This window comes from Chinchilla lanigera, unplaced genomic scaffold, assembly GCF_000276665.1.
Source record: "Chinchilla lanigera isolate Chin_1 unplaced genomic scaffold, ChiLan1.0 scaffold00149, whole genome shotgun sequence".
Lineage (NCBI taxonomy): Eukaryota > Metazoa > Chordata > Mammalia > Rodentia > Chinchillidae > Chinchilla > Chinchilla lanigera.
In genome coordinates this window covers 2,497,546-2,505,512 of record NW_004955550.1, presented here as the reverse complement: position 1 = coordinate 2,505,512, position 7,967 = coordinate 2,497,546, and positions in this window count along the sequence as shown.

The following is a 7,967-nucleotide window of genomic DNA, read 5'->3' as shown; positions in this document are numbered from 1 at the left end:
CACACACACACACACACACACACACACACACACACCCAGGCACTTGAAAATTGTCCTCATGGTCCCTGAGAAGACACTGCCATCTTGTGGACCTATCACAGTGACCAAAGAAATACCAAAATTCAAACACTTGTTATATAAGCAGTTAAATGTAAAAATCTAATACTTTAGTGAAATTAGAAATTTTAAGAAACATTTCCATACCAAGCCATATGTGTGGGATGTGTATGTGTGCATGTATTTTATATCCCATGGCAACTCTTTTCTGAGTAAGAACACTTACTTCAGACTCATTTTGCTGCACTGAAAAGTCATTCACATCTTTACTGTAGAAATCTAGGTGTGATTCAAGGAGCATTTCATAGTGCACAGTTCTTCCACATGTCAATTTAAATGCCCCAACCAACTCTCTCAGCTCCAATTTTTAAACCAATTTTTTATAATTAAAAAAATTCTTTCAAAACATAACCACTTCATGTCTTTTTTTAAAAACATAGTTCCAGCTCACAGCCTGAAATATACTTATATTTTTATTAAGGCCAGAAAGTAGATGAGCTTGTAATATTTTGCTCTATTTGACACCAGTGTGATACCTGTGTTGAAACAGGGCTTGTTCTAAATAAAACCTAGTATGGCTGTTTATTTTCCTAATGTCTCTATTCCCTTTTCTTAAATTAAGCCCTGACATCCAGGGACTGATTCTGAAAGATAAGGATTTCACTCTTTCTCTCTGTGTTTCTATCCTAACCTAAGCAGCAAGCCACACTGATTAGAGAGATAGATGTGCCAGAAGTTTAACTGGGTGTACAGAAACACTACCTCAGGAAACTCTTTTTCCCATGTTCCACATCCTGCTTTGCATTTGTGCAGAAGCAGGAGACTGGAGTGCCATGTAAACTCAAGTTTAAACTCAAGTGCCATGTAAACAGCACCCACCAAAAATTGATGACTTTTCCCATTTCCACCAACAGCTGCATAGGAAATAGAATCAGGGGAAGATGCTTCCAATTTATTCTCCAAGAACAGTATGTATTGGCAAAAATTTCTCAATAAATATGAAAACCAAAGGAGGAATGACAGTAGCATCAGCTGCAACCACCACAACCTTAAAAACTATTTTTAAAAAAACATAAAGCATTAAAAGTAGGATTTGGGCCCCCAGCCCAGTCTTGTAAACAAGTACACCTCATTGTTTAGGATGGTAACAATAAATACATATATTCTAATGTATGGTGGACCCCAGAGCTACATCAGTACTTGGAAAATGACAGAATTCACTGAGCATCAGAATTGTCCTACAGAAGCTCCTTGTGCAATGGAGTCTACAGGACACGACGCTGTTCAGGTGCCTGAAGGGCAGACTCTAGCAGTCAGCCAAGAAGGAAAACCACAGCACTGCCCTTCTCCCCATTTGTATTAAGCAGTCTTCATTTACCGTAGTAGAAAGTGCTATAGATACATCTTGAGAACATCAAAGAAATGAAAAACAAGTTCCCATTTGAAGACAACCTAACATAAAAGAAATGCTACTGTAAATGGTACTGTTTGTGCCCATTTGAAACATATAAATTGTACTGCTGTAAAAAAAATAGCAACAGTGAAGGAAACATTTTTACCTGTGGAAAATCACACACACACAAACTCACAATTTACCCATTGTGTTTTTATTAACATGGCTGTAATTACATTTACACATTTGTAAATTATGAAGGATAATTGCTGGTTTTATATTTCACTATAATTACCTTTACTATTACTCATTTATTTTGTATGGATACAAGCTACTGCTGCCTAATGCCTTTTCATTTCAGCCTAGAGGACTCCTATTAGGAGTCTTGTAAGGAAGATATACAAGTGATAAACACCATCTACTTGGTCTGTTTCCATTTTTCTTGTTTATTAATTTGTTTCCATTTTTCATTTGTTTGAAAATGGTTTTGCCAAGCATAGATTTGTTGGCTGACAATTTGTTGTTCTTTTAGCACATTAGGTACTCCTATCCTAGTTTCCTTAGTTTTCCATGGTCCCTGATGAGAAACTGTTGGTCCAATTAAAGTTTCCCTGCATATCATTAGTTACTTCTATCTTACAACTTTTTGTTTTTTTGTTTTTTGTTTGGGGTTTTGTTTTGTTTTGTTTGTTTGTTTGTTTGTTTTTTGTTGTTATTTTGAGACACGGTCTCACTATGTAGTTCAGACCAGCCTTGAACTCACTATGTATCCCAGGCTGGCCTCAAACTTGAGGTGATCCTCCTGCCTCAGCCTCCTGAGTGCTGGGGTTAGAGGCATGCACCACCATGCTTAGCTCTTGCCCCTTTTAAAATACTCAATTTGTTCTTATCTTTAGCATTTGCACTATAGTGTGTTGCTGTCAATTTTTTTCCCTTCCTAGATAATGCATAGTGAATTATGAATTGTGTAGATGTATGTCTCCCATCAAATATGGGAAGATCCTGGTCATTACTTACTCATTTTTTCCTCCTTCTCCTCAACCTCTCTTTTCTCCTTCTAGGATTTCTATTCTCCTTAGATCTGCACATTTGATAATATACCACAGGTCTCCCAGGCTGTTCATTTTTCTTTCTTTTTTTACTCTTCCTCAAATTGGATGATTTCAATTGATCTATATTCTAGTTTGAGAAGTCTTTTTTTTTTGTATGCTGTCTCACCCACTTTCTCATTATGCAGTCAAAGTACCCAACACCCACAACTTAAAGTAGGATAAGTTTATTTTGGCTCATGAGTTCCGTCCACAGTCAGCAGGCTACAAGGCGGAGGGAAAGGTGCTCACACTGGTCAGGAAACAGAGAGAAGAGGGGAAAGAATACAGCTTTCCAGATCACCCCGCAACCAGGGGGATGCCCCTCCAACCAGGGTCCACCCTCTAACAACAAAGTCAGCTACCAAACTCATCAACGGATGAGTCTACTAATGAGTGTAATGCATCCATAATCCAATCACATTCAGTCTCCTTCTACTCTCATAAAAATTTGGGGGGATATTTTTGATTTGAACAAAAATATTTCAAACTTTGTCCCCAAAGGACTCACATCAATCTCATCACTTGAAATGTACCTAATCCATCTTGCCAAAGTTTTCATAGCCTCAGCAGTGCTTAAAAATCCAAGTTCAATGTCTTGTCTCAGATTCAAGGCAAACTATTAGCTGTGAGCCTCGATAAAAATGAAAAAGAAAGTTAAACATTTCCACATACAACAGCACAGGATACACATTCCCATTCCAAAAGAGAGAAATGGGAGGACAGAATGGAGTCAATGAAAATCACACTGAGACCCATAAGGGAAAGCATTAAATCCTGTGGTTCCATGTGCAGAACTGGGGCAAGTTGTTGTGAGATGTGATCACCAAAAGGCTGTCATGGCTCTGCTCCTATGGCTTAGCTGCTTACAGCCCTCATGGCCTCCTGTTTAAGGTGACTCCACTCACTACCTGCAGTTTTACTCAGTAGATGATCCACATTCCTGATATCTCCAACTTCCTGGAGTCTACACTGCATTTTTGCTTTATTCTTACAGCTTCACATACTGCTTTCTGTAAGGCTCTGGCAATGGCAATGACCCTGACACACACTTTTCCCTGGCCTCTCAGGACTTCTCAAATCTAGATGGAATCATTCATGACTCCATGATTCTTGCATTCAGCATGCTTAAAAAACTAGCATCATGTGGATGATATCTAGGTCTTCCATTAGATCAAGCAGTAGCCACACCTGCTTGGACCATGGCTGTAGTGGTCTCTGAATGCCTGGATGACTGAATATAATGAAATGAATTTTGAGAAACAGTTTTTCTGCAAAGCACTTCTTGTGGATGACACCCTGGGGCTCTCTTCTCAAAGTAAATTCTTTCAAAGAAGTTTGCCATTACACTTTTATACCCTGGGCCACTGAAGTGTAGGGTCTTGCCAATTCCTGGAATGCCCTCAAGAAATCTTTCCTATTGCTTTAACTCAAAGTTTCTGGCTTCTACCAACTTTGTAAGCTCTTCCTTTCTGGTCAATCTTCACATTGCTCAACTCTGTTTTTCTTTTTTACTGATTTTCACTATAAATCTGGCTGAATGCTACCAAAAACACCATGTCACCACCTAAATGCTGGGCTGCCTTTACATTTCTTCTACCAGATTAACCAACCTACTGCCTCATTTCAGACTCCCACAAAGTCTCAAGACATGGACAAACTTTATGCCAGAGCATAAAATATATGGCCTCTAGCCCAACTGCCAATAGAGGCTTTGTTCCCCACTGAAACCTCTACTGTCTGCATGTCTATCAACATTCTGGTCTTAAGTATTCTAGTCAGAACACCCCATCAAGCTTTTCCTATAGCACTCCAGTACTTCTGTATGTGGCACTGCCAACCTTCCCAGACTCCTCCTACAAGCCAGTTCCAGAGGCTTCTGAACTACATGATCAGAAAGTCACAGCAATGACACTACTCCTGATACCAAAATCTGTCTTAGTCACTTTCTCAGCACAAAGACACAAAACCTGGTATCCACAGCTTAAAAGAGGAGAGGTTTATCTTGGCTCAGTTTCAGTGGACTCAGTCCATGCATGATCAGCCGTGTCCAGCACAGTGGAAGAGCCTTGGCAGGGGAAAGCTGTTCACACCGTGGTGGCCAGGAAACAGAGAAAGAAGGGAGGAATCAGGTAGAGAGATACTCCCTTCCTGGTCACACCCCCAGTGACCCATATCTTCTAACCAGATCCCACTTCTTAACAGCGTTCAGCTCTGAGCTCTTTAGTAAGCCAATACACCAATAAGTATAGCGCCCCAACAATCCAATCATTCTCCAAAAGTCCAATCCCTGCTCACATGAGATAATCTTAGAATTCTGGCAAAGTTGCTTTGACTAAACATTGTTTGAGAGAAAATGAATGATCTCAGCCTCTATAGGATCCTAAAAAGTCATGGGTATGTGAAAGGTTTCTGGAAAATAGCACAGTATGAGATCATAAGTTCCTGTTGTTGAAAGAGTCCACCATGATTCTCTTGTATTCCTACATGTCTTACTGAGTGTGCCAGTGATGTTAAGGTTGTAACCTCACTATCAGCATCATTTCTCAGAGCAAGGCTTACAGCAAGCAACCTGGACAGATGTCTCTGAGACAAAGAGCAAGCTTATTTACTAATTGCTACTAACACAGAGAATTCCCTAAGGAGTTCCTCTCCTGTGACATATACCATGGAAGAAAGAGCATCCATATGCTCACCTTGTATCACCTTGCAGAATACCATGGAGGAAACTATTCAAGCAAATGAACCAGTGTTATATTGTTTGCTGTACAATTAGTGATAATGTTCTATTCTATTTCTCTGTTCGAGTTTTATATCATTACCGACTGCCTCAATGAAATTACAAAAATATAAACATGAAAAGGAGTAAAATATAACACCTGAAATATCCTCTCTACTATACTACAGTTTTGAATTATTTTGATAAAATTACATTTTCCAAAACTAGACTGAAAATGGAGAATATAAACAACAACAATATTTGTTGTTATGTTCTTGGTAGAAGAACATAATATATAACACTTATGAGAATTAAACACTTCTTTCATTTTGTTTTGTTTTTCATCAGTACTTTAAGTGGTTACTTCTCTTTTATTTAATTAAGTTTATTGGTACAATTTAGGTATATACAATGATCACATTCATCATAAGGAATTTGTACCTGTACATAATATACCTTCATCTGTCTTGTTTTCCTCCCATTCCTCTCCTCTCCCTTGAATCCCTCTTCCTCTCCTTATTTACCAAGCTTTGTTTCCATTTTATCCTTCTTTTCTCATTCAACATAACTTCTGATAAAATGCATGAGCAATTTTTGATATACTTTAAAGAAATAAACACTCCTTCTGCAAAATCAGTATGCCACACTCAGATTACTATTAATTTTGTGAGGAATTTAAAAAGTACCACATAGATACTAAAATTAGGATAGTTATTAACCAATCCATAGACCACAATAATGATCCTTAACTATATTTTTATCTATGACTTGTCTACCAAGACTATTTATTGGGATTAATACCCTCAGTAACTTTTTATGTTACAGTAATAAAAATAAAACTTTCTCAGGGCCTCACAATTATTTGATATTTAAGTTACTTTTACACTTTCCAGTGGCTTGACTTGCCAAGACCCATGCAGCCAATAGGGTCCTGAGAGGTGGGTGACAAGAGATTAAGAAGACATTAGACACATACTAAAAGGAAAGCTGGGACCAGGTCCCGCTGGGATCTGACCTCTCTGATGGAGAGGCAGTGACAACCCAGCATGGTCTGTGTCTTTATTTATACAAGTAAAAAGGGACAAAGCACACAAAGGGCCAAAAGTGCAAGGTCTCAGTGTTTTGCTGGGAACCCTGGAAGTGAAACATTCTCAGAGCTGTCTGTGCTGTAGTTAACAGGGAGGAGCACCAAGGCCAGACACCTGCTGGACTGGCTTTGCTCTAGTCCCAGCAACATGTTCACATGGCTTGTCTCTGGTGCTCCCTGTTCTGGGCCTTGTTCTAGCTCCCAACATGTGGTTGATCTCCAGTTTAGCCACTCCCCACATGTAGGTATTTCTTTTTTGTTTTCTTTTGGGATCATTACCTTAGGATTGACTCAGTCACTTCTAATTGCATATGATGAGTCTATTAGGTCAGAGAAGGCTGACACCTCAAGTGGACTAATTATCTCATAGATCCCACTGAGCACAGAAAGGTGGCGATTTGCATCCAGAAGAAAAGGCCAGAGTGAACAGCACTATTCTATATAATGAAGAGATCACACATTCAGTTAGAATCACTGGAGTTGTAACGACAGGAATGAGAAGACAAAATGAGAGGAAGACCAAGCAACATTCAATTATTCATGCAGTCACTCGTTCATTCAGTAGATATTTATGAACTGACTCCATGGGATAATCATTAATCTAAACACTAAGGATAAATCCTGGAATGCAAGCATACAATAACCCTGACCTCATGAAATTTGTATTCTAATTGGAGAAATAATCACCTAACTTGTTGACACATAAATCAGCAACAAAGCTGCATGTTATTGTTTTCTCCATGAGAAAAATAACCAGTGCTTTGTGGCAGAGTTAGGGGAGAGCTACAGATAGTCACTCCAGGCAGAAAGGTCAGAGGTCAGAGGAGTTTTTAAAGTAGTGGTATTTGATCTGAGATCTGAAGTGAGAAAATGAACTAAACTGGCCAAAATTTGGAGGAACAACAAGAAAGAAGTTAAGACCTGATGCTGAAGTTTCAGGTCAGGTTCAAATTAGGTAGACCTTGTGTGTCATAGCCTGAAGTTTGCGTTTTATTCTAGGAGCACTAGGAAGCCATTGAAGTACTTCCGTAAAGGATAGATAGCTTCTCATTTGCACTCTAAAAAAATCTCTCTAAGAATCCATCCGGTTGCTGCTTCTCCAAATGTTAAGTGAAAGATGTTTCTTGGGAGACTGTCAACATGCAGACTTGGGTTTAGCAGATCAGGAGACCTTCAGATTTTGCACAGGTTCACAGACTGTTCTTTTGCACTCTGAGGAGTATGCAATAGATACCTTGAAAGAAAAGTGGCTGTTGAGAAGACAATATGGACTACAACAGTACTTTTCAAACATTTTAATGTAGTTGCCTATAGGAAAGTATCCTTACTGTGTGGTGGACTCTGATGTTTTCTTTTTAAAAAAAATAAAAGAAGGAAAACACATTAACAAATAGACAACTATTTACAAAATAGCAAAAGAACAATACAAACAATACAGAGTTACAAACAAAGTGGTAGGAAATTAACAATATTTGTTGTATTATGTATTGGTATCTTCAAAGTGGTTTCTCAGGAAAACAAATAGAGACATGCAATATTGATCAATCAAGGACTCATTAACTGTTTCTTTCAGTAAAGCACTAGAAGACAGTAGTTCAACTATGTTAGCTATCCTGTATATAC